Source organism: Misgurnus anguillicaudatus, chromosome 18, assembly GCF_027580225.2.
Source record: "Misgurnus anguillicaudatus chromosome 18, ASM2758022v2, whole genome shotgun sequence".
Classification (NCBI taxonomy): domain Eukaryota; kingdom Metazoa; phylum Chordata; class Actinopteri; order Cypriniformes; family Cobitidae; genus Misgurnus; species Misgurnus anguillicaudatus.
Genome location: NC_073354.2, coordinates 525,131 through 551,380, shown reverse-complemented (window position 1 = coordinate 551,380; position 26,250 = coordinate 525,131). Strand labels below are relative to the sequence as shown.

The 26,250-nt window shown below is 38.2% G+C and overlaps 1 protein-coding gene and 1 long non-coding RNA gene across 5 annotated transcripts in view; both read left to right on the top strand.

The window, feature by feature from the left end:
- Positions 1 to 26,250, top strand: part of ddhd1b (DDHD domain containing 1b) — a 269,259-nt gene that overhangs the window by 187,846 nt on the left and 55,163 nt on the right. The gene's annotated exons all lie outside the window — the stretch shown is intronic.
- Positions 5,177 to 25,478, top strand: LOC141350392 (uncharacterized). 2 transcript variants are annotated; one of them, XR_012358493.1, is made up of 5 exons: positions 5,177 to 9,746; positions 9,879 to 10,051; positions 13,536 to 13,612; positions 24,835 to 24,982; positions 25,107 to 25,478. It is a non-coding gene; the product is annotated as an uncharacterized lncRNA (long non-coding RNA). The 2 variants fall into 2 exon arrangements; XR_012358492.1 differs by having other exon boundaries at positions 5,177 to 10,051.

Sequence of the window (26,250 nt, the reverse complement as noted above, 5' to 3'; positions counted from 1 at the left end):
ATGAATGTTTACATGTTGTGTTCAATAAAAACATGAAAACGTATAATGTTTGTGCGGTATTAGTTTAAGCAGACTGTGTTTCTCTATTGTTGTGACTTAGATGAAGATCAGAACATTTTATGACCGATTTATGAAGAAATCCAAGTAAGCCCAAAGGGTTCACATACTTTTTATTTCAACTGTATATTTCTCGCTGCCGCATTGGTGGAATTGGTGATTCTCTGCCCATCTTGACTTCTGAGAGACACTGCCACTCTGACAGGCTTTTTTATACCCAATTATGTTGCCAATTGACCTATTAAGTTGCAAATTAGTCCTTAAGCGGTTCCTCATATGTACATTTCAATTTTCTGGCCTCTTATTGCTACCTGTCCCAACTTTTTTTGGAATGTGTAGCTCTCATAAAATGAGCCAATATTTGGCATGACATTTCAAAATGTCTCACTTTAAACATTTGATATGTTACCTATATTCTATTGTAATTAAAATATACATTTATGAGATTACTAAATTAATCCATTCCTTTTTTACTCACAATTTCTACAGTGTCCCAACTTTTTCTAATTTGGGGTTGTGTTTATATATAGGAAATATTCCAGAAACAGTAGAAAAAATGTGCGTGTGTATGCCAAGCACTTCACCATGGATGCTTCATTAACCTCTGCCAATTTGAAGCTGGACTCGCAGCAAGACTATATTTTAAAGTCGGAGCTGTACCATCAATTCACCTAGAGAATGTAAGTTGTTTTTTCTTTTTCTTTTTTTTTGCTTGTTTCTTTTGGGGAAACATAACAAATGGCGATATCTGAGGTAGCAGCATCTAGTGTAATCTTTATTGACGATGTAATGTTCACAGTACATGTGTTTTATTGATTTGTTGGTTAAAGTTTTTAGGAAAAAGTTGCTACTATCAACAGTATTAATTGACATAACTGTACAATACAAAAGACCGTATGGGGGTATAATAACATATGTTAAGTTAGCGAACTCAGTCTAAACATTACGTGCAAATCTGTGTTTTACGTGCTCTTATCTGTTATTTGGCAAATAGGTACTTGTAGTTTGCCTCTATGTATGTATGCCTGTTAATATGTGCATTAGTATTATATTACATTATTATATTATCTATGTGTTAGATGTAAGCAGTGTTATGGCTGTTATATTCTTGGGAATTATACAAATGCAAACAAAACAATCATAGGCCCCATTCACTTTCATAGTAGTAAACATAGTTACAAACCTCAAAATATCTTATGTCTACAGTTATGTAACAAAATGAGAGTGAGGAAATTATAACAGAATTTGCATTTTTGAATTAATTATCACCTTTTTTTGTCGTGATTATTTAGAGGTATTCAAATGTCTAATATTATTTTACTTTAGGCATACAGACACATTTATGCCCTGACATTGGTGTTTACACTGCACATCCACTGATGTTCTCAACACCAATAAAGAGGGTTAGTTAGAGACCTTGCTTGGAGCTGGAGGAGAAGGAGCAGGACCCTTTGGAAGGCACCTCAAGTACTACCATTGAAGAGCCACTGGATTCTACATATGATCGTGGCGGCAGTGGTTCAGTGGTTCGTGTAGGTTGTCTACAAATCAGAAGGTTGGGATCAATCACCGGCTCCACCTGACCAAGTGTCGAGGTGTCCTTGAGCAAGACCCCTAACCCAAGTTACTCCAGACGAGCTGGATGGCGCCTTGCATGGCTGACACCACCGTTGGTGTATGAATGTGTGAGTGAATGGGTGAATGTAAGGCAAATTGTAAAGCGCTTTGGATGGCCATTGGTCTATGAAAGCGCTATATAAATGCAGTCCATTTACCATCCAGACTCTATTACAACTTTGACAGAGCCTGCAGATGTTACGTGTCTTTAGTAAAAAAATTGTGAACAACAATTTAGGATGTTATAATGTGGTAGTTGGCAGCTTTTCTATGAATTCTTTATTATTTAAATAGATTGGAATCTTCAAAGCCACATCATAAGACAGCAACATACATTGGGTCTCATTCATTAAGCATGCGTATGCACAAATTTGTGCTTGAGATGTGCGTACGGATGTTTTCACGAACAAATCGTGATTCAACAAAAACTTTCGGATCAAAATGTCTTCTAAATGTACGCAAAAATTCAAGAAAACCTAAAACTAATTATACTCAATAATCACGTACACTACAATCAAAGACTATGCTATAATTATAATGTTTATAATAATGTTGATATATAAAATGTACATGATTATATTTTATATTATAATATTTTCTGCATTATATATTATTACACACTATTATTATTATTATTATTATTATTATTATATACATTTTATTATATATTATTATAGCTTACTTAATTTTTCTAAACACATAAAGAAGATGCACGTAGTGACAAATCTTTGCGCTTTCCTTCCTTACTTTTTAAATCTCTATTTTAAAGTGTCTGCTTACAGTTTTTCTCAGTTGCTTAAACACATTTCTTAAAACTATGCCTCATATTCTCAAAACAGTAAACACAATTGCATAACATACCACCCAATACTCCAAACATCATATTTTGAGGTCATAATGAAGCTCTACACTCAAAACCATTCACTTTTACTGAAAATCCAGACTTTTCCCTCAGACAACACACACAAGCTTTCAAAAACACACACACTGCAACATAGTCTTACACACTGGTGCAATAAATTCAAAACAATGTATCCAAAACTGCTAAGTTTCTTGTGGTTCTCCCCCTCAAAAACCTTTTCATATGACCAAAAAAGACACAATCAATGTATGCATTAGCGCATTTTCATTCATTCATTCACAACTGTAAAACATTTTTTTTTATTCCTCCTCAACATCCTGTCTTTGTTCTAGGTCAGGCCAGAGAATCTCATTCACATCACAGGTTATATTCGTCCTAGCCAAACATCAAGGGTAAAATCCTCTTGTATGATCCACCGCTGGCATTCATCTACTGATATGTCGATCTGTATGCAAGTCAATTTTATGCATTTCTTGGACTATCCAGTAGCATAGTCCAACAGTGTATGCACACTAAAGTTACTGTACAGAGCAGTCTTACTGTAAGTACATCTCTGTTTTCCTCCCTGAAGGCTCTGAAGATGGAGGCAACAGTGAAGCGACTCAAATTACGTTTTACTCGTTGCTCAGCCTCCCTTATAGTCATACATGGACAAGGACATGGTCAGCTAGAGTGGTTTGAATTTTATCTGAGACTGCTTGTCACCTTGCCCTTCGTCTCGCTCCTCCTCTTTCACCACGTCCTCCTTCAATTCAATTAAATTTCAATTCAATTTTATTTATATAGCGCTTTTCACAATTTGGTAATTGTATCAAAGCAGCTTTACATAATAGATGCAGTGAAAAGCACAGAAAATCGACAGATGGTTAAGTGTATTACATATAGTTGATGATTTTAGAAACGGAAACAGAACTCGTTTGACTAAGGCCAGAGGCCCCACTGCCGTCGTTAATACTAACGTACAGTGGCAAACGGTTCTGTATGACATACTATTTTAAGGTCATGGGAAAAGGCCAAAATTGCAAGCCGGCCATATTTGGCAGTTAAGACTCAATCGAAAACCAATTCAAATTTCAGCATATTACTAAAGAGTATTAATGAGATTTACCATGCTTTGAAGTGTTGACGAAAAAAAAAGGTTTTAATTTATTCATTAATTTATTTATTTATTAGGTTGTACAAGCTAGCTATTAGGAGATAAGTACCATTGTTAAAACAACTATTTGAAAGCCTTGTTAAAGAGAAAAGTTTTAAGTCTAGATTTAAAGTTATCTACTGTCTCTGATTTTCGGACGTCGGTTGGTAAATCATTCCATAGCTTAGGGGCTAAGTAGGAAAAGGATCTGCCACCTTTAGACACTTTTGATATTTTAGGGATAATTAAGAGGCCAGAATTTTGTGACCGCAATGCACGTGATGGATTGTATTCTGATAATAATTCTCTAAGATATGAGGGTGCTAGGCCATTTAAGGCTTTGTAGGTGATTAGTAATATTTTAAATTGTATACGATATTTAACTGGTAGCCAGTGTAAAGATGCCAGAATTGGGCTTATGCGGTCATACTTCTTAGTTCGAGTAAGAACTCTTGCTGAAGCGTTTTGAACTAGCTGAAGCTTGTTGACCTGTTTTGCATGGCATCCTCCGAGTAACGAGTTACAATAGTCTATTCTAGAGGTCATAAAAGCGTGGATAAGCTTCTCTGCATCTGATGCAGACAACATATGGCGTATTTTTGAGATATTTCTAAGGTGGAAGAATGCTGTGCGGCAGACATTGGAGATATGGCTGTCGAAGGATAAACTGCTGTCGAACATCACACCTAAATTCTTAACCGTTGAGGTTGGCACCACAGTGCAGCCATCTATGGGCAACTTGTAATCTGTCATATTATATTTGTAGCGATTCGGTTCGATAACAAGTATCTCTGTCTTATTGGAGTTTAGCATAAGAAAGTTATGTGACATCCAGTCACTTATATCGCTGATGCAGTCTGATAGCTTAGAAAAATTTTGTGTTTCGCTAGGATGCGAGGAGATGTAAAGCTGTGTGTCATCTGCATAGCAGTGAAACTGTATGTTATGATTTCTGATAATATCTCCCAGAGGTAACATATATAACGAGAACAGGATAGGACCTAAAACTGATCCCTGCGGTACGCCGTATTTAACCAGGGAGTGATGTGACTCCTCCTCATTTACATAAACAAAGTGATAGCGATTGGTTAGATACGATCTGAACCAAGCTAGCGCCTGACCACTGATGCCAACATAGTTTTCTAGCCTATTAAGTAAGATTGTGTGATCTATTGTGTCAAAGGCTGCACTAAGGTCTAATAATATAAGGAGTGATATTTCACCACGGTCGGATGTTAGGAGAAGGTCATTTGTAACTCTAAGCAGCGCTGTCTCTGTGCTATGGTGGGGCCTGAATCCTGATTGGAACTTTTCATACGTACTATTATTTGCTAAGAATGTGCGTAGCTGGCTTGCCACTACCTTTTCTAATATTTTGGAAAGAAAAGGGAGATTTGAGATTGGTCTAAAGTTATTTAGATCTCCCTGGTCAAGGTTTGGTTTTTTAATGAGCGGTCTAATAACTGCTAGTTTGAAAGCTGTTGGTACGTAGCCTAATTCTAATGATGAGTTAAAGACATTTAGTACTGGGTTAGACACTATAGGGAATACCTCTTTGAGTAATTTTGTGGGAACAGGGTCCAATATACAGGACGATGATTTGGATGATGCTACTAATTTAGATAGCTCATCTATTGTAGTAGGGTTAAATGACTCAAGATGTTCGTATGGTAGGCAAGCGTTAAATGTATTACTGGGTAGAGTGGTGGCTGCTTGGGTACCTACAATGTTTTCCCTTATAATCATAATTTTCTTAGTAAAGAAGTTCATGAAGTCGTTACTATTGTGTGGGAGTTTATTAGTGGGTTCTGTTTGTTCTTTATTTCTAGTCAGTTTCGCAACTGTGCTAAAGAGGAAGCAAGGGTTATTATGATTTTCTTTAATAAGATTGCTGAGATACGTAGATCTGGCGATTTTTATAGCCTGTCTGTAGTCTGTAGTTTATAGCCTCCTCCTTCACCATGTCCTCCTTCTCTTCCTACTCCTTCACCACGTCCTCCTTCTTTTCCCCCGTCTCTGACTCCTCCCTTCCCTCCTCCTCTTCCTCCTCCTTCACCTCGACCTATTCCTTCATTTCTCTGTGGATCAATTGTTCCTAAGCTCAGTGAACTGATTCAGGCCCTTTTATCTATCTATTGAAGGATCTGATTGATGTGTGTTTAATTTTGACTTATAGTGTTTCCCCCTTGGTAATTGTTTGCTAATTGCTAATTGTTTGCCATGGAACTTGCACCCTTGCCTTTAAAGGGAATGTTGGATAGCGTTCTGATTGGTTTATTTGACGTTACGCCCAAACCACACCTATGAATAATGAACCTACTTCAGACCAACCCCTTATTGATTTGCGCCTGGCGCAAGAGTTATTTCTCCCGCCGGGAAAATAGCAACAGCGCCCAAGATCCGCTCATAAAGTCACTTGCGCTTCGCACTTGTGTTTCAGATCGTTAAAATAGGGCCCCCATTGTCTGCTGGAGCTCTTTGAGAAGTTCCCTATATGTCAGCGGGTTTCAGATGTGCAGACAAGAAGGGTTGGCACATTCCTCTCTGTGTTTGACTTATAGGGGCGGTTTCCCGGACAAGAATTAGCTTAAGCCAGGACTAGGCCTTAGTTTAATAAGGAAATATAACTAGTTTTAACAAACATGCCTTACTAAAAACTTTTCTTTTGTGCAGTTTGAGGCAAAACAAAGGGCACTGATGTATTTTAAGAGATGTCAGCAGGGCCGGAGTGGGACTCATTTTCAGCCCTGGAGTTTCATGCCTTAGACCGGCCCACTTTAGTTCACAACTGACTATTTAAATAATATCTTTAAACCCTCAGTAGTATAAGTCTGCAGTAGTGCACTGTTCTCTGCAGCCTTGCAATTCACTGTATTTTTCAAATATATAATTTCATATTCCGTGCAAATGCAGTAAACAATTATAATTTTTGCCATAATCATGCAGCCCTACCATAAGACCATAATATTACTAAAGTAAAGTTATTCAAAAACTAAAGGAAAAAAACGTGTTTGTGTTTTCCTCTATATTTCCATTTCTAAAAAATGGTGAGTCTTGAGATTAACTGTTGGGTTGATAACGTTTGGAAACCCCTGATATACAATATACAAGCAAGATTTATCAAGTATGCATTGGAAACAAATGGAAAAAATCTGTATCTTTTTTTTAGTACTTAGATCATGTCTATTGCTAAATAACGTAGGCCTATTGTGTTAAAAGAAACATCCTGGATATACTTTTGAAACCACTTTTTTCAAATAAACTAATGAGTTTTGCATCAAATAGATTTTTGTTCCTCTTGCAATAAACGATGAATAATGACTATTCATAGAGAATTCATCTATGACTTGGATAAAAAAATATGTTTTGTAAATTATTTTCCTTTTAGAGGCCAGCCCGTTTGTATTAAGACGCTTAAGTTTATTTAAAATATAATAGACGCGCGGCCGGCAAGCACACTCAAAATACGCGCTCAAGTTTATTTAAAATATAGACGCGCGGCCGGCAAGCGCACTCAAAAGACGCGCTCAAGTTTATTTAAAATATAGACGCGCGGCCGGCAAGCGCACTCAAAAGACGCGCTCAAGTTTATTTAAAATATAGACGCGCGGCCGGCAAGCGCACTCAAAAGACGCGCTCAAGTTTATTTAAAATATAGACGCGCGGCCGGCAAGCGCACTCAATATAGACGCGTCTGAAACAAAACTCGTGTTCAAGTAAGCGCTTTGAAAACCAGAAGACAGCGGCACGTCCAGCGTTTCCCATGCGTTTTAAATGTCAATGAACCCTAATGCAAGAATTCTTCCAATAAATGGTCGGGATTCGGGACACAATCAACTTGTGCATAAAGCGGCGGGGACATCTCTCACCCGCAAATACGCGTCTTCCCGGTGGCATGACAACACCGGCCCTCGTGGCCAAAAAAAACAGACCGGCCCACCGGGAATCCTCCCGGTTCTCCCTATGGCCAATCCGGGCCTGTATGTCTGTGAAGGTTGTTTTCCGTTTGAATTGCTCTTAAATTTATTTTAGTCTAGGAGTAGTCTAATCCCTGTCCGGGAAACCGCCCCATAGTGTTTCCACCTTGGTAATTGTTTGCTAATTGAGCCTGTGCTGACTAGAGTGAACCGTATTGAATGCTAGTGCTTTCCATATGACCAGATGGTGTAAGCACTGAGAAATGTAGGGATTTGTGTGTAGAGTTTTGAAGTAAAAGTTCACCAAATCTGACTCATGTGTTAAAGCAGGGGAGTAGTGTTTATAGTTCAGCAAAATGACATAAGAACAAGAACAAGTATAAGAACAAACTCATGTGTGTATGCACGTGTTGTGAATTAGGTGGAAAGATTTTGTGAGAAGTTCAAGTGTGCGTATAAATACGAAAAACATAAGCAATTATTAGTGAATGTGACCCAGGGCCCTATCTTGCACCCAGCGCAATTGACTTTGTCAGTGACGCATGTATCAATCGTATTTTGCACCGGCGCACAGCGGGTTTTTCCCTCCACAGACGCACGTCGGCAAAAGGGAATGAACTTGCGCTCCCTGGGCGGTTCATCGCAAAAAAGGAGGCGTGTTCCGGCGTAAACCATCCCTGATGCTATTTTGCAGTTTCAAAAAACAATTGCGCCACTGACCAAAAAAAAGTCTAAAGTCAGTGCCGTGTTGCGTGTGGTTCATTATGCTATTTTAAGGGCGCATGCTTGACCATAATGTATAGCGTGCACAACGTGCACACACTTTGCTTATCTAATCTTCACAGATGCAACAGTTATTTTTGCAAATCATAAATTGTTACAATAAAAAATATTAACACATGAGATAAGGGAAATCATAGTGGTGAGCATTGTGGTCATAGTTTTTATTTATTGTGTGGCTGCGTTAAAAAATTCTCGTGCAAATAGCGATTAAAATATATTCATAAGTTTGTTGTGTGGCAGTATTACGTTTATTTTATGTAAATAATCATTAAAAAAATTTCATAAGAAACCTTAATGTATATGAACTTGATTTGTAAGTGTACATTGGGGTTGGACCTTGCTTGCGTTTCTTGGGTCCGATTTCAAAGCCCCCAAACCCTTTCAGCGGTGAGGGTGGACACAGCGATGTCTCTGCTGGCGTCAGGTCATGTGTAGAGGCAGATCCACCTCCCGTTACACGGCATGCCTGATTTATGCTGGCAAGCTTGGGATTCCCCCATCTCCTGACATCATTGTAGCGCTTGGCGCAACGATGGGGATGCCAGCTGATGAGACAATTGTGGCTATTTCCTCTCACGCCTGTTTAACCTACGCTGATTTGGGTGGGTTTCTCCTATCCCCATTATAAACCAATACTTAAAGTGACAAATACTTAAAGTGACATATAACGCAAGCACCAAATCTAACCCTAAATCGAAGTGACAATGGTTTGAAAATAGGACAAAAAAGTTGAGTAACCAATACGTGACAGTGACACAAACAGAAAAGCGTGACATGCTCATGCTTAAACGCGGCAAAACATGACATTTTCACATTGGTCCATATGTGAAATAGTCACGTAATTTCGTGATATAGGGTTGCAGTGAACCGCTGCTGGCGTGCGCCTGGTAAATCCATCATAATAATAGCAACCCGCCATGGAACTTTGCGTTTAAAGGGAATGTTGGATAGCGTTCTGATTGGCCCAAACCACACCTATGAATAATGAACCTACTTCAGACCAACCCCTTATTGATTTGCGCCTGGCGCAAAAGTTATTTCTCCCGCCGGGAAAATAGCAACAGCGCCCAAGATCCGCCCACAAGTCACTTGCGCTTTGCGCTTCGCACTTGCGTTTCAGATCGTTAAAATAGGGCCCCCATTGTCTATGAAAACTCTGCTGGAGCTCTTTGAGTAGTTCCCTATATGCCAGCGGCTTTCAGATGTGCAGACAATAAGGGTTGGCACATTCCTCTCTGTGTTACAACAGTGCCCACACTGTGAGTTTTCTAGAAAATGGAATAGTCAGCCAATTATTGGAACCACTCCTGTACGGAATCTCCAGCTGTCTGTTGCAGTATATGCCACTGGTGCATCTTTCTTCAAACGTGAAAAGGTGTGTGATAATGATTTCCCTGTATAGCCTGTATAATAGACTTTGATTTTTAACACAAAGAACTACATGTATGAATGAAAATGAACATACTGAGGACAAAATGAATAAAAGACTCCTCTCTTTCTGAATCAGATCTTCTGGGCAACTAAAAATGCCCCGCTATGACACCTTCCGAAGACATGCCAGGATGTACATTGAGCCTGCAGTTGTACATAGCTGGAAGACAGCACAGGATGGCATGTTGCAGCAGCTCAGTTAACAGCAGAACATTGTCCTAAGAGGTGACATGAGGGCTGACTCACCAGGTAAATAATCCTGAGCACATGTCTTAGTTTAGAATTTGCTATGAAGACAAGACATCATACAATGACATATGGAATGTAAAACAAATCAAACAAAGTTGTAAACGGGTTGTTTTAAAGAAAGCGATGAAGAAGTGAATCCATGTGCAAAAGGTGTTTTATTGTAAAATCCCAAAAAGGGCCAGCAAACAAATCCAGAGGGTAATCCACAATCATAAATCCAAAGACAGGCAAAATATATCAGGGCAGGTGGCAAACAGGCATAAAATCCAAAATACAGGCAGAAGTCAAAAACACAGGCAGATCCAGGTAACAGATAAACAGATAACAGAATACAGGCAGATATACAGACAGGTATTGGCGATGTAATAATCAGCCAGGAACAGCTATACAGGAAGTGCTTGAATACAGACAGACAGGAAGTGTGAACTGTGACATGGCATGATGAATATCAAAATAAAAGCCAGAACAGAACAGGATGTCAAAATAAAAGTCCAAAATACAAAAATACACAGAACACAGAACAAAACCTTACAGAACCCCCCCTCTAAAGGGCGACTCCCGGAGCCCAACATTCAAATAATTAAGTCCAAATAGAGGGTGGGCGGGCGGGCCAGGACCTCTTGGCAAGGCAGGGCAGTTCAGGAGCGGTCCTGGGTCATAAGGCCAGGATGGTCCAGGGTCGTAGGGCAGATGCGGGCCTGGGTCGTGGGGCAGATGCGGGCCTGGGTTGTGGGGCAGATGCGGGCCTGGGTCGTGGGGCAGATGCGGGCCTGGGTCGTGGGGCAGATGCGGGCCTGGGTCGTGGGGCAGATGCGGGCCTGGGTCGTGGGGCAGATGCGGGCCTGGGTCATGGGGCAGATGCGGACCTGGGTCATGGGGCAGATGCGAACCTGGGTCATGGGGCAGATGCGGACCTGGGTCATGGGGCAGGCTTGGACCTGGGTCATGGGGCAGGCTTGGACCTGGGTCATGGGGCAGGCTTGGACCTGGGTCATGGGGCAGGCTTGGACCTGGGTCATGGGGCAGGCTTGGACCTGGGTCATGGGGCAGACATGGAGCAGGATCAAGGGGCAGGCATGGAGCAGGATCAAGGGGTAAACATGAAGCTAGGTCATGAGGTAGGGATAGACCTGTAACACAAGGAGAGGAGGGATCAGAGTCCACTTCGGTCTCCGCCTCGGTGTCCTCTGCCTCCTTCCTGTGTCCGGGTACTACCCCCCCCAAAAAAAACTTGGGAAAGCTTCCACAGTCCAAGGTGGCGATGTCCCAGATGGTGAACCAGACGAATCAGATGAGTCAGTTGAGCCAGGTGAATCAGATGAATTAGACTGGACCGGTGAATCAGGCCGGACAGACAAATCCGGTGAGTCAGGCGGATCAGATGAGTCAAGCAGATCAGGTGAGTCGGGCAGATCAGATGAGTCGGGCAGATTAATAAGGAAATATAACTAGTTTTAACAAACATGCCTTACCAAAAACTTTTCTTTTGTGCAGTTTGAGGCAAAACAAAGGGCACTGATGTATTTTAAGATATGTCAGTGAAGGTTGTTTTCCGTTTGAATTGCTCTTAAATTTATCAGATGACATGGCGCAGGATCAAGGGGCAGGCATGGAGCAGGATCAAGGGGTAAACATGAAGCTAGGTCATGAGGTAGGGATAGACCTGTAACACAAGGAGAGGAGGGATCAGAGTCCACTTCGGTCTCCGCCTCGGTGTCCTCTGCCTCCTTCCTGTGTCCGGGTACTACCCCCCCCAAAAAAAAAACTTGGGAAAGCTTCCACAGTCCAAGGTGGCGATGTCCCAGATGGTGAACCAGACGAATCAGATGAGTCAGTTGAGCCAGGTGAATCAGATGAATTAGACTGGACCGGTGAATCAGGCCAGACAGACAAATCCGGTGAGTCAGGCGGATCAGATGAGTCAAGCAGATCAGATGAATCGGGCAGATCAGATGAGTCGAGCAGATCAGATGAGTCGGGCAGATCAGATGAGTCGGGCAGATCAGATGAGTCGGGCAGATCAGATGAGTCGGGCAGATCAGGTGAGTCGGGCAGATCAGGTGAGTCGGGCAGATCAGGTGAGTCGGGCAGATCGGATGAGTCGGGCAGATCGGATGAGTCGGGCAGATCGGATGACTCGGGCCGATCGGATGACTCGGGCACATCGGATGAGTCGGGGCGATCGGATGACTCGGGCAGATCAGATGAGTCGGATGAATCGGATGAGTCGGATGAATCAGGCAGATCAAATGAGTCCAGGGGTTCAGGTTCAGGGTCTTGAGGAACATGGGAAATACCAGAGCAAACGGCAGACAAAACGCACCACAGGGCTATGGCAAATTCTGAGAGTCTATAATCCAGGAGACATACCTCAGGGGAAGATTCAGGCATGGCGGCCATCTTCACGGCAGGTGCAGGGTGAATAATAGCTCTCCTAAGCGCTGGTGTGGTAGTGACGATAGCTCTCTGAAGCACAGGTGCTGGGATGACGGTAGCTCTCTCACAAACAGGTGCAGGTGTAGAAACAGGCAGGATGGCGGCCATTTTGGGAACAGGCAGGGTGGCGGCCATTTTAGGGACAGGCAGGGTGGTGGCCATTTTGGGAGCAAGCATGGTGGCGGCCATTTTGTTAACAGGCATGACTTGTACAGGCTTGGGCAGAACAGGCATGACATGGCTTGTTGTGTTGTGTATATTCTCTGAAGGTGTATCTGCAACACCCACAGTGAATGGTGAGCCACACAATAACAGGGCAAAGTCAATATAACTCTCCAGGGACCAGGCAGACATATCATGAGGCATACACAAGCGCAACCATTCGTCAAGAGCATTATAAAAAATGGGTTTTAAAGTGTCCTCATCATAATGTACCTGATTACTTATATCCAAAAAGTCACTTACAAAATCCTCAATGGACCGGTGGTTCTGGCGTAGTGCAAGCAGGGAAAAAACAGGCTTCGTGGTGCTGGTGGGAGATTACTGACCTTTGCTGGATTCCGGGTTATGGCTGATTATTCTGTAAACGGGTTGCTTTAAAGAAAGCGATGAAGAAGTGAATCCATGTGCAAAAGGTGTTTTATTGTAAAATCCCAAAAAGGGCCAGCAAACAAATCCAGAGGGTAATCCACAATCGTAAATCCAAAGACAGGCAAAATATATCAGGGCAGGCGGCAAACAGGCATAAAATCCAAAATACAGGCAGAAGTCAAAAACACAGGCAGATCCAGGTAACAGATAAACAGATAACAGAATACAGGCAGATATACAGACAGGTATTGGCGATGTAATAATCAGCCCGGAACAGCTATACAGGAAGTGCTTAAATACAGACAGACAGGAAGTGTGAACTGTGACATGGCATGATGAATATCAAAATAAAAGCCAGAACAGAACAGGATGTCAAAATAAAAGTCCAAAATACAAAAATACACAGAATACAAGAAAACACAGAACAAAACCTTACAAAGGATGTTTATTTTTAAAGGACATTCTGCTAAGTTTGGCAGTTACACGGTGATGGACCTGAGGACCAGTCCTATTATTGATCTGCAACTTGTTCAGGTGAGTGTAACAACCAGTGATGCCACAGTTACTTTGAAAAAGTAATCTGATTACTGATTACTCCTTTAAAAAGTAACTAAGTTACTTTACAGATTACTTGATTTTAAAAGTAACTAAGTTAGATTACAAGTTACTTTGTTAGTTACATTCCAGTAGCTGCCAACACCCCCACTGCCTCAACATTAAAAATGACAACCAGTTTTGCCAACACTCACCTTATTGGGAGTGCATTTTTAACAGTAACGTCAACAATGTATCTCCTGACATTTTAAGTTGAACTGTTGTGTTTTAAAAAACGAAAAAAAAAAAAATATATATATATATATATATATATATATATATATATATATATATATATATATATATATATATGGGCCATTCTACCGAATTCGTGCAAATTGCTGTCCCGGAACCAAAAAACTAATTTAAAAAGCATTAATGTAGGAAAATGTTTGATAATAAAAAAATATAAGCAAATACCAATCAAAACCCAAAGTAATATTTGAGGTAGCGGCAGGCTTTATATATAAAATATCATCATTTATATGGTGCTTTCAATTGAGAGGTGGTTGTCCCAAACCCCAAGGTCTGAATTTCACCATACGAAAAAAAATATGAAATAATTTTTGTAATTTTTTTTATCATTGTTTTAAGAAGTATCACTTTGAATACTTTTGTTAATTAAAACCAAAAATATATTTATTGGATATTTTCAGTTAAAAATCATGTAAAATCATGTAAAAAAAACACTGTCCCGCATTTTCACGTCACTACCGAAACATTGCATAGTTTGGTCAATAATATAATAATGCTTTAAGCCACTCCCCTCCATTTTGAACCAGAAACTTTGTCTGTGCCTCTCTTTCCTGTGATGACATGGTGATTAGATCAGTCTCATGGTTTTGAAGTAAATGTGATCAAAAGTTTGGAAATCAGTGTGTGACATTTATGAATGTCACTACCGATCACACATTTTCAATGATTGATTCAGTTTTTTTGATTTTTTCTACTGGTCATTTAGGTTTTACTCATGTTTCAATGTCGAGAACTGTGCTAGCTAACTACGTACTGATTAGCATCTTAGCAGTAGGATCAAAGTTAGCTTAAATCGTCACTACCGAAACAGTCACAACCGAAACATTTGTTGACGTTTCGGTTGTGACGTGATTGTTTCGGTAGTGACAAAATGACACTTATTTCTTTATTTTAATTAATAAATAGAAACTTTCAACTGCACATATATTATTTTTCAGTACAAATAATTTGTCAGTCATATTTCTGTAATGTTGTACGTGATTTGACTAGGACTAAAAACTAAGATAAAATGAACTAGGCCAGATTAATTTAATTAATTCATACAGTAGTAGCTTGACTCATTATTGATATAAATGATTCTACCTCTGGTCTCTAGGAAAACTTTCTGCGCTAATTTAGCGGGACTTTGACTGATTGCTTTATATAAATGACATTACAGATAGCACTTATCAGTATCATTGTAAATTGACATGTCATAATTAAGTGTAGACATGGCAGGCTCACACTAATAATGTAAATGTAAATATCTTTGGTTCATTTGTAGAGATAGCTACAGAGAGAGAGGAATCACCAACATGCATAGACGGAAAGATGAAAGTAAAGCGGACAGACTAAGAGAGTCTATTTACTTGAGCCGATACTTATTTTGCTCACTTAGTTTACTTGTAACATTTGGCATCATCGTGTCATTTTTATAAGTCTCAATTTAAAAAAGTAACTTTTATTTAACTTAAAAAACTATATTTCTGTGTGTAAATAATGCTGGAAAAACTCTGTGAACACAGCAGCCACAAATCGGCCAATGCCAATACACATAAAACTCGCAAAAATCGGCCAATATATCGGTCTATCACTAGTTCTTTTATATGAAAATGTACTCAACCTACCTCAAATCAAATAAAAAATTAAGTTTACTTTAAACTCAAAAAGTAAAACTCAGCAACAAGAGAATCAGTTAAGGAGGTTTAGAGAAGTTAGAATGTGTAATGGAAAAACAGGCACACATGTGTACACCAACATTACAGATGGACATGGGTGCACACACACCAAATTCTGTAGTTTATACTGTGGGCTTGAAGTTTTATATGGACATACATTGTCATCTTTTTCTCAAGAGATGTGAAAATCAACACAGCATCTTGCATCCCTTCAAGGTCTGAACTATCCGCCATCTCTTCAGCGTAATTTCAGTGCAAAGTGCTTTTATGTGGTGTTGCGTTAGATATTCTTTGTGCTGTATGTTTTGACTGCATAATGCCAACCATTTTTGACTAACTAATTACTTTTTTTTACACAAAATATGGACAATCCAATGTGGTCGTCACTACCGAACATTTGATGTCACGACCGAAACAAATAATGTTCTGGAAAAATAAAATAGGTTTTGTTATCAGAAAAGATGACATAATTTTATATAGTTAGATAAAAATTTAAACTAATGAATCCTTGAATATGAAAACTGTATCAGTGCATGTATGGCAATTACAGAGAAATATTGCTTTCAAAATTCATTTAATTTGATGAACCACTCTTATAGTTTTGTTAAAATAATATTTCTAACCAATATACCCATGACACTGTCTTTAAAAAAATGTACAAAATATATTTAGAAGGTTAATGTAAAGAAAATCAGAATAGGCTATTAAAAACCTTATTTTTATATCAAATGTTGTTGTGTTTCGGTAGTGACAAATTTTGGGAGAGAGAAAACATTTCGAAACTGTATAAAAACATGCAAGGAAACTAAAGTGTCCAATCAGTAGATTAATGTTCCTTAGATGTTCTACTATGTTTATGTCTACAAAGCTTGCAGGAAAAAACACACTTTTTTCAAGAAGTTTTGAAGTGTCAATTTGCACCAATTCGGTAGAATGGCCCATATATATATATATATATATATATATATATATATATATATATATATATATGAGTCTTTCTTGACTTCACTTAACATAAATAGGGAAGAGCAGGGGCCATTTTCAGAAAAACTTAATTTTAAAAGCTAATGTTTTAGAAAGAGATATATGTTTGCTGTGGTCAATAACTCACAAGTGTGGTCTATCAAAACCAGCTGGAATTTTGAACAAATGCAAAACGACTTCTGTATAATTTCACTTTAAACAAGAGTACTGAATTGTTACACAATAGATTTTTGTGTTACACTTGTTTTTATTAAATATATATGATTATGACCTCTTTAATATGTAACTGCAAACTTACTTTGTTATTTATCTTTGTAAAAAATAATTAAATTACATTTTTATTTTAAATTTCAGTTATCAAATGTTTCAAAAGCAACCAACAGTACAAACTTAAATTGCTGAGACAAAAAAAATTCAATAGTTTAAACACTATGAAAATAAAATTAAATCAAATTAGAATAATATAAATTTTTTAAACATATTATACACAGTATTACCAGCGGGACAAAACTAACCAGTGTTCCTTTTGACCCGACAGGATCTACTCACAAAATAAAAGAAGTAAAGTTTAAACTCGACTTACTTTTATTTTGAAAAACTGAGAAGTCTTCAGGATGTTATATAGTAAATACCTTGTAGATTTATCAGTATTGTAACACATGAAACGAGAAACACAACGCGTTGTAAGAAAAAAAGACCGCTTTTGGAATATACTTATCATGGTTGAAAACACAGTTCTGGATCTACACGTGGAAATCGGTGAGTAAATAACGCGATATTTGACAACTCTTCAGAGGTTATGTGCTAATATGCTGTCAAAGTGAGATGCAGATGTTATTATCAGGGCTCGGAGAAAAACGCTTTGTTACTTTCGTTCTTCAACTCTCCCACACTTACTGGTTTTGCACTGAAGTCCAGCTTTTGTTGTTTGGGTAGTGGATGACCTCCTGCTCACTGTTTCTCACCACCGGGTGGGACTTGCTCTTAAGTTTGACTGTCTTTGCCATGCCGCGACTCCAAATGTTTTTTTTTTTAATTTGACGTAGTGTTTTTGTAGCTGCATCTCTCTTCTCTCTCTATTGTACGTTGTTTACGTTTGTGTCGCTTACACGTGACCTGAGTTGTCCTCGTGCTGAAAACGTGACTTGTCGCACACCTGACTTCACTTCCCGAGACGCAAGAAGAAATATACTAGAAAATATATATTTAACTAAGGAAAATTTAAAAAATAGTAACGCACAGTGACTTGGATAAGTAACTTTAATCTGATTACTGGTTTGGAAATATTAACGCGTTAGATTACTCGTTACTAAAAAAAGTGGTCAAATTAGAGTAACGCGTTACTAAGTAACACGTTACCGGCATCACTGGTAACAACATAGACTGTTTAAAACTTATTTAGTAATGCAAATAATGGGACATTTTCATTCTGTTGAAACCTGTTAAATGGGATAGTTAACCCACAAATGAAAAATATGTCATAATTTACTCACTCTCATGTTCTAACTAACCTGTATAAATGTCTTTGTTCTGATGAACGCAGGAGGATATTTTGAGAAATGTTTGTAACCAAACCGTTTGTGGCCCCCATTTACTTCAATATTCTTTTATCCTACAATAGAAGTGAATGGGGTGGATGAACAAATTTATGCGGGTTTGTGACATTCAATTTCAATTAAATTTTATTTATATAGCACTTTTCACAGTTAGTAATTGTTTCAAAGCAGCTTTACATTAATAGAAGCAGGGGAAAATACAGAAAAATAGACAGACAACATAAGTAGCAAAATACAGTACAGCGGCTGAGATTAAACTAAACAAGCCAGCATAGTAATGTAACGTATAGAAGGGGGTGTAAGGTTAAGTCAAAGTCTGCTGACTCCGATGGGTGGAAAAAAACCCTAGGAGAAAACCCCAATGGGAAAGTCCTAGGAGGAAAAAAACCTTGGAAGATATATATAAAAAGCTTTGTTTTGACAAGATAACCAGAATGTATGATAAATACATTTTAAAAACTTATACCCGTCTAAAAAAATCCGTTTTTTAATGTTTAGTTTGATGAACTCCTAAATATGAGACGCAGCACTTAGCCGGTTCGGCTAAATTACATGCGCAAGCATGGCCAGCACGCAATCGCGCAACATCGATACAACGAAAAGCAATCCAAAATTTACAGACTTAAATTAGATCAGAATTTACGTTTATAATAGATAATTTTTTTTAAATAAAATAAGGTCAGAAGTAACAAAGTGCAGAACAAATTTGCAAAATGCCTCAAGTGCACAGAAACAAAACACAAGCCAAATAGTTAAATCAGATAACCCAGAGTGATTTATAAATAAAATAAAATAAATTATTAAAAGAATAGAAAAGTGTAGACATAATATAATTGCCACCTTTGTCTTTTAAATGTAGAAACAAAGAGGCAATGGTTTATTAACGAAGAAACCTCCGTGTAGCCTGGTCACAGGGGATGTTGGATTTATTAACGCATTTTAAAAATATTTATTGAAAGCTGTTACTTCACATACTATTTGCAGCATTATCATAATATGCTGTAATCATATATTGTGAGAAAGCTGTTATATGTGAAATCAGATAATGTGTGCACCCATATACGGCCAAAATTGAATGATCCTCATTTCATAACACATCTGCGACGATTCGACTGTGAGATAGGTAGTCGAATCAGGCTTCTCCTATCGATGCATCGAATCTTCGACTATTCGGGGTCACCCCTAATATATATATATATATATATATATATATATATATATATATATATATATATATATATATATATATATATATATATATATATATATATATATATATATATATATATATTTAAGCAATATCGTTCGAGTAGGAGTGTGATATAGCTCTAGCAATATCGCTCGAGTAGGAGTGTGATATAGCTCTATATCATCACGGCTGTGATTGCCTCCGGCACTCGGCCTACGGCCTCGTGCCTCTGGCCTAATCACAGCCGTGATGATATAGAGCTATATCACACGACTCCGAGAGCGATATTGCTTTTATACAACAGTTAGACGGTACACGTTTGAAAAACGAAAACTAGAAAACAACAACGGAGTTATTTTAAAAGCCTCTTTGTTTGAGAACTACTTCTTCCGCCACGGATTTGAGGGCGGCCAGAATGACAGGTAAAACTTTCGGCGGTTACACTTTATTTTAATGTGTCCTTAATACAGAGTAATTACCTCTTTAAGTACTTAGTAGTAGCCGGTGAAATTACATGCAACTAGATGTACTTAATATGTAACTAAGTTATGGAACAGCATGTACTTATAGATTGTAATTATGCACATGTAATAAGCTGCAACTGTTACACATATGTAACAGGTCGAGTCTGTTACAAAGCTAACTACTGGTGTAATAAAAGGTCTTGTTACATATGTGTTACAATGTAATCATATTGAAAGTACTTTGTGTAGTACTATGTAATAACAAGTACCTACATATGTTACTAGTTACATAGTTCACAGTTTAAATACATGCATTAGCTTGTTAATTACATTTAAATTACATAATATTACACAGGGATAAGCTACGTAAAATAAAGTGTATCAAGAGTGTACTTAAGTGTACTTCATGTGTATCAACATACCTTATCCATCTGTAACGTAGTTTGAATCGACTCACTAGTTCACAGTTTAATTACATGAATTAGGTTCTTTATTACATTTAAAATACATAATATTACACGGGGATAAGCTACTTAAAATAAAGTGTATCTAGTGTGTACTTAAGTTTGAAACGACTTACTAGTTCACTGTTAATTCACGTGAATTAGCTTCTTAATTACATTTAAATTACATAATATTACATGGGACGGGGATAAGCTATGTAAAATAAAGTGTATCAAGAGTGTACTTAAGTGTACTTCATGTGTATCTACACACCTTATCCATCTGTAACAAAGTTTGAATCGACTCACTAGTTCACAGTTTAATTACAAAAATTAGCTTCTTAATTACATTTAAATTACATAATATTACACGGGGATAAGCTACTTAAAATAAAGTGTATCTAGTGTGTACTTAAGTTTGAAACGACTTACTAGTTCACTGTTAATTTACGTGAATTAGCTTCTTAATTACATTTAAATTACATAATATTACACGGGGATAAGCTACGTAAAATAAAGTGTATCTAGAGTGTACTTAAGTGTACTTCATGTGTATCTATATACCTTATCCATCTGTAACAAAGTTTGAATCAACTCACTAGTTCACAGTTTAATTACATGAATTAGGTTCTTAATTACATTTAAATTACATACTATTACACGGGGATAAGCTACGTAAAATAAAGTGTATAAACACTCAAAATTTAAATGGGGGGTCTTCCGTTTCCATATCTTTTATTTAACTAGTACCACATATACAAACATCAATATATGAAGAGTTTCGTTGCAAAACGAGATAAATCCGTTTTTTAAATTGTTCAGAAATCTTGTTTTTTGGTTGTGCATTCCAATTAACATCAATTCAACTGCAGTTGGTTTGTTTTGATTTAAACCTTCATAACTTAAAAAATACAGCTAAGTAGCACCATAAAGCAAAATAATAACATGATAACATAATAATAAACATGTTTTGACAAAACTTTTTTTTTTTGACCAATTTGCGCGACCAGCATCCAAACAGGAAAAAGCTGCAGGTAAAATGATATGTCTGTTTCCGGGTGCTGTATGCAGCATGTTCATTTTTACTTTAATTTTGTATTTGAACTGCGACTTGGACGCGGTGCGCGTCAAATATAGACGCGTTTCTTAATGAGCCGCTTCTGGGAAGTCAGCGGCTGTATAAACATTGACTAAAGTGGTCGCAATCAGGTCCGGTAGCGCTGCACACGCATAATTCTGCGAATGAGAGCACTTAGTAAAAGCAAAAGAAAACTAGTAAACTAATGAGACACACGGAGAGTGTTTAAAAACAGGGCGTCTGTGTTTTTCCATTCAGAGATGAGCTTGCTTAGGACCTCCATTCACTAGGTGGCGGAATGATACGAAAGGTGAAGCGGTTACAGTGCCGTTATCAGCACAATACCGCATAGCTCTTAGCCAATCAGATTCGAGAACCAGAAAGAACTGTTGTATAAATATATATATATATCATGATGGCCATCAAGGCATTGTGAGAACCAAGCAACGGCTTAGGGAGTTGTACTGGTGGCCTAGGATGGATTCACAGGTACAGTCCACAATTTCAACCTGCGTCACCTGCCAACTCAATGATAAATCTGCTAGAACCACACATGCACCACTTACCCCAGTCCAATATCCAGTAGGTCCGTGGCAGAAACTGGGCATCGATGTGGTGGGTCCTTTCGACATTGGTCCTGTTAGTTGTAGATACGTTATCACATAGATTGACTACCATTCAAAATGGCCAGAGGTTGCTTTTGCACCTCATGTGACTGCATCTACCATTAACTGTTTTCTGAGATCAGTGTTCAGCCAAAAAGGGAATCCTTTGGAGATTGTTACTGACAATGGGCCTCAGTTCCTGTCAACAGAGTTCAAACTATTCCTACAGGAAAGAGATGTAAAGCACATCCGTACTTCTATATATCACCCAGAAGGAAATGGAGCTGGAGCGGTGGAATAAGGTACTGAAAGAGACCATTCTGACTGCTCCGTGGACATCATTCATTGCAGATTTTTTGCAAACTTACCCACACCTCACGCGACTACAGGAATTTCACCTTTTGAGCTGATGTTTGGAAGGAAATGAGAACAAAATTGACAATTCTTCCAAAGTGTAATGAAAAACCTGCTATGACAAAGCTGAAAACAAAAGTGATGCAACAACAGAGGAAAATGAAAGTTTACCTGGATACAAAGCGCAAAGCAAAGACTCCAGGGCTGAAGGAAGGTGACTCTGTACGTGTGAGAAAACCGGTGCATGTGAAAAAAGGGAAATCAAAATTCAGCAATCTATGCAGATTTTTAAAAGGAAGGAGACACATACTGTAGTTTTGAACTGAGTGATGGACGAACTTGGGACGTATCTCACTTGGCACCACTGAACACAGAATTAACTCGGGCTCCTGAACACGTTGAACAATCAACTCCTACACCATCTGGAAGTGGTAACAACCAAGTAGAGGGACGTTGTAGAAGGAAGCCAGTGTGGTTGAAAGACTATGTAACCTAAACTGCCATAGTAGGCAAAGAAGAAAGGATTGAAAAAAAACAGAAGTTTAAAGTTGTCGTTTTGACCTGAGAGGATGTTCATGTAGCTATTCATGCTATAAGTGTTTTGTCAAAAGAAATTGTTAGACATTGTTCTGTGTTTTCTAATCTAAGTAAAGAAAACTAGTTGAGAATTATATATACTAAGTATACTGTTTAGCAATGTTTACTGTAACTGCAGAAGGAAACAAATTAAGTCAGAGAGAAATGTTGTGTTCTCTTATATGTTGCTGAATGATAAATGTCCCCTAGAGGGAGCTATTGTGCTAGATATGAAAGTAGGATGGCGAGGAGGAAGAAGTTGTTGTACATGCTGAGGTTGAGAGTAAAGAGACCTATTTGTTACTCGGTGTGCTTTTGTCTTTTCTTTATGTGAATACACAACACCTACTGATCACAGAGCCGTAGTACATGCACAAGCTGTGCATGAAACAAAGAATCGCAGCCTTGATTCAAATTGATTTCAGACAGGAATTTTTAATGGGACACGCGATTGAATCGTTACATCCCTAATATATATATATATATATATATATATATATATATAATGAATGAAACGCGTTGGCACGCATATAGCGGCTGGAATGCATAACAGAAGAGCAGTTCGTAGAAAAAGACAACAGCTGTCTTCTACATTTCTATCAAAAAATAATAAATTATAATTTTTTTATTAAAAGGAAATGTTTACTGTTAATTTTTTTAGTAATTTGCTGTATGGAAAAATCCCACTTAAAGAAACAGACCGCTATTACATTTTTACTCTCGCACACCTCCTGGTGGCAGCTCGCATACCCCTGTGTAAAGATGCCAAAATTGGGCTTATGTGGTCATACTTCTTAGTTCGAGTAAGCACTCTTGCAGCTGCATTTTGAACTAGCTCAAGCTTGTTTACCTGATTTGCATGGCATCCCCAGAGTAACGAGTTACAATAGTCTATTCTAGAAGTTATAAAAGCGTGGATAAGCTACATCTGATGCAGAAAGTATATAGAGTATTTTTGAGATATTTCTAAGATGGAAGAACACTTCCAGGGCTGTGGTCTGAAACAGCATCGCTCTGAGGTAATATTTTGATGTCATTAATATTGAGCCCAAGTGACAGAATTAAGTCTAATGTGTGTTACGGGTATGCATGGGCCCTGACACATTTTGTTTAGAACATCGATAAACGCTAGTCCTAATGCATCTTTTGACTTATCATTGTAGATATTTCAGTCCCCAACGATAAGAGCTTTATCTACAGTTACTACTAGCTCAGACAGGAAATCTGCAGTTTCTTTAAGAAAGTCTGTGTGGTGACCTGGAGGTCTGTAGATAGAGGCTAGGACGAAACAAAGCAGTTTATTTTTACGATCAGTTATTTCCATGTTTAACAACATTATGTCAAATTAATTCAATTTTAGTTCAGATTTATTGTTTACTTTGAATATTTTATTATCGATTGTAGCAACACCACCCTTCAAGCGAGATTTGTGGTTATAATAAGGTTCTTGTGGGGTTGATTCATTTAAACTAATGCAATCGTCTGTTTTAAGCCAGGTTTCTGGTAAGCAGAGTGCATCCAAGTTTTGCTTTGTAATGATTTCATTGATAAGGTTCTTTAGTGGTAAGCAGTCTAATGTTAAGAAGGCCGAATTTTATGCAGGTAACTTGATTGTAAAGGAATATATACACACTGCATAATTAATCGCATGGGATTGTCATACGCATCTTGTCAATAAAGCCGGTTCCTTGATTAGTAGTAAAGGGCCATCACCTGCTTTCAGATGGAGCAGCATTTACTACACAGAGTGGCTGTGAAATGTTGCATTCATGATCGTGGATGAATCGCCTACGATTGTGAGTGCAATATTGCCCAGCTTTTCGGGGAACTATGGCTCTGTGTAGTAAATGCCGCTCCATCTGAAAGCAGGTAATGGTGATTTACTACTAATCAAGGAACCGGCTTTGCTGACTTTACTGATGTGCGTGCAATTCATCATGCAGCTGTAACACACACTGACACACGTAACCTAATATAAGTTTTATATTTTTCCTTTACAGACTCTACCTGGCGGCACTGCATTTTAATGAAAACACTGGGCGCCCTCAAGCAACAACAGCAGCAGGTGAAGCAGTATTCCAAATAAATTGTCATAAATACAAAAAAGACTATTTTCTGCAAAGCCAGTGTGAGCAGAACCAACCTTCCGTGAGTTTCAACATTAAATTGTATTTAACCAGACATTTTCTAAATAGTTTAAACAACAAAGTGAAATGTGCATCATTGCTATACAGTTACTATAAAATAGAAGCTAATTGCAATATTTTTAAAGATTACTTGGACAGCCTGTTGGACCTTATATTTGAAGAGGTAGTTGTGGACCCGGCCCCGTATGTGGATGAGGTGCTAAAGATTCCTGAGGATCTCGTAGCCCAGTTTGAGAAACCAGACAAGCTGTAAAAGCCAGCTATGTCTCAAGGTTTAATCGATGGCAGGTCTAAACCCCACATAGCTTATCTGGCCATTAGGGAACACTGTCTTTTTCTTGAGACCACACATGAGGGCAGCACCACCCTGATCCTCCATTCCAGAAATCACCAACACCAGCTGACGAAGCTTCAGTATGCCAAGTCCCTGTACTGACTCAAACACGGGTACAAATATGTCTTGAAAATTTTTTTGTACAATAAAATTTTTACTGCAACAGTTTTGCGTGCTTTCAGTGCTTTGCATTTTTCATTAAATGTCTTGTTTTTGTAACATAAGGTTAAAAGTTAACAATTTAAGATTTATCATTTATATTAAAAACTAAGGAATTTAGTGCAGTATAAAAAACTTGCGTCTCTATGCCTCTTAGACCTAAATGCCCATAGTCTGCCCTATATATTCTCGGCCTCTGTAGGCATTTTGGTACAATTGCCACATAGACACCTTTAACAGAAGGAACAACTAACTGAACATGCTGATGCAATTTAATTCAAAAAACAGATGGTAGTGACGATACATTAGAACAAATAAGGATATGTCCTGTAATCCTTGATATACCCATTATTAATATCCTAACATAACGTTACAACAAAAATTTACATTAACAGTGCACTGTGATTTTCGTTTTATTTATAAGTCAACTTTAATAAGCCGTTTGTATGACCATTAGCTGCATCCTAGACATATCGTTTAACACCGTTCATGTCATGTTTAAAGGTATAGTCTACTCATTTTCAATATTAAAATATGTTATTTCCTTAACTAAGAATAGTTGATACATCCCTGTATCATCTGTGTGCGTGCACGTAAGCACTCGGCGCAGTAACACCCTCCCTCTCCCATTATGAGAGGGAGAAGGGGAGCGGACTTTTCAGGCGAGTCGAAGTACTCCCAAAAGTGCTATTACGCCATAAAATATAGTTCCTCTTTTAAATCTGCTTAGAAAAGCGCTACGTTTTATTTTGTAACACCAAACTAGCTCGTATAAC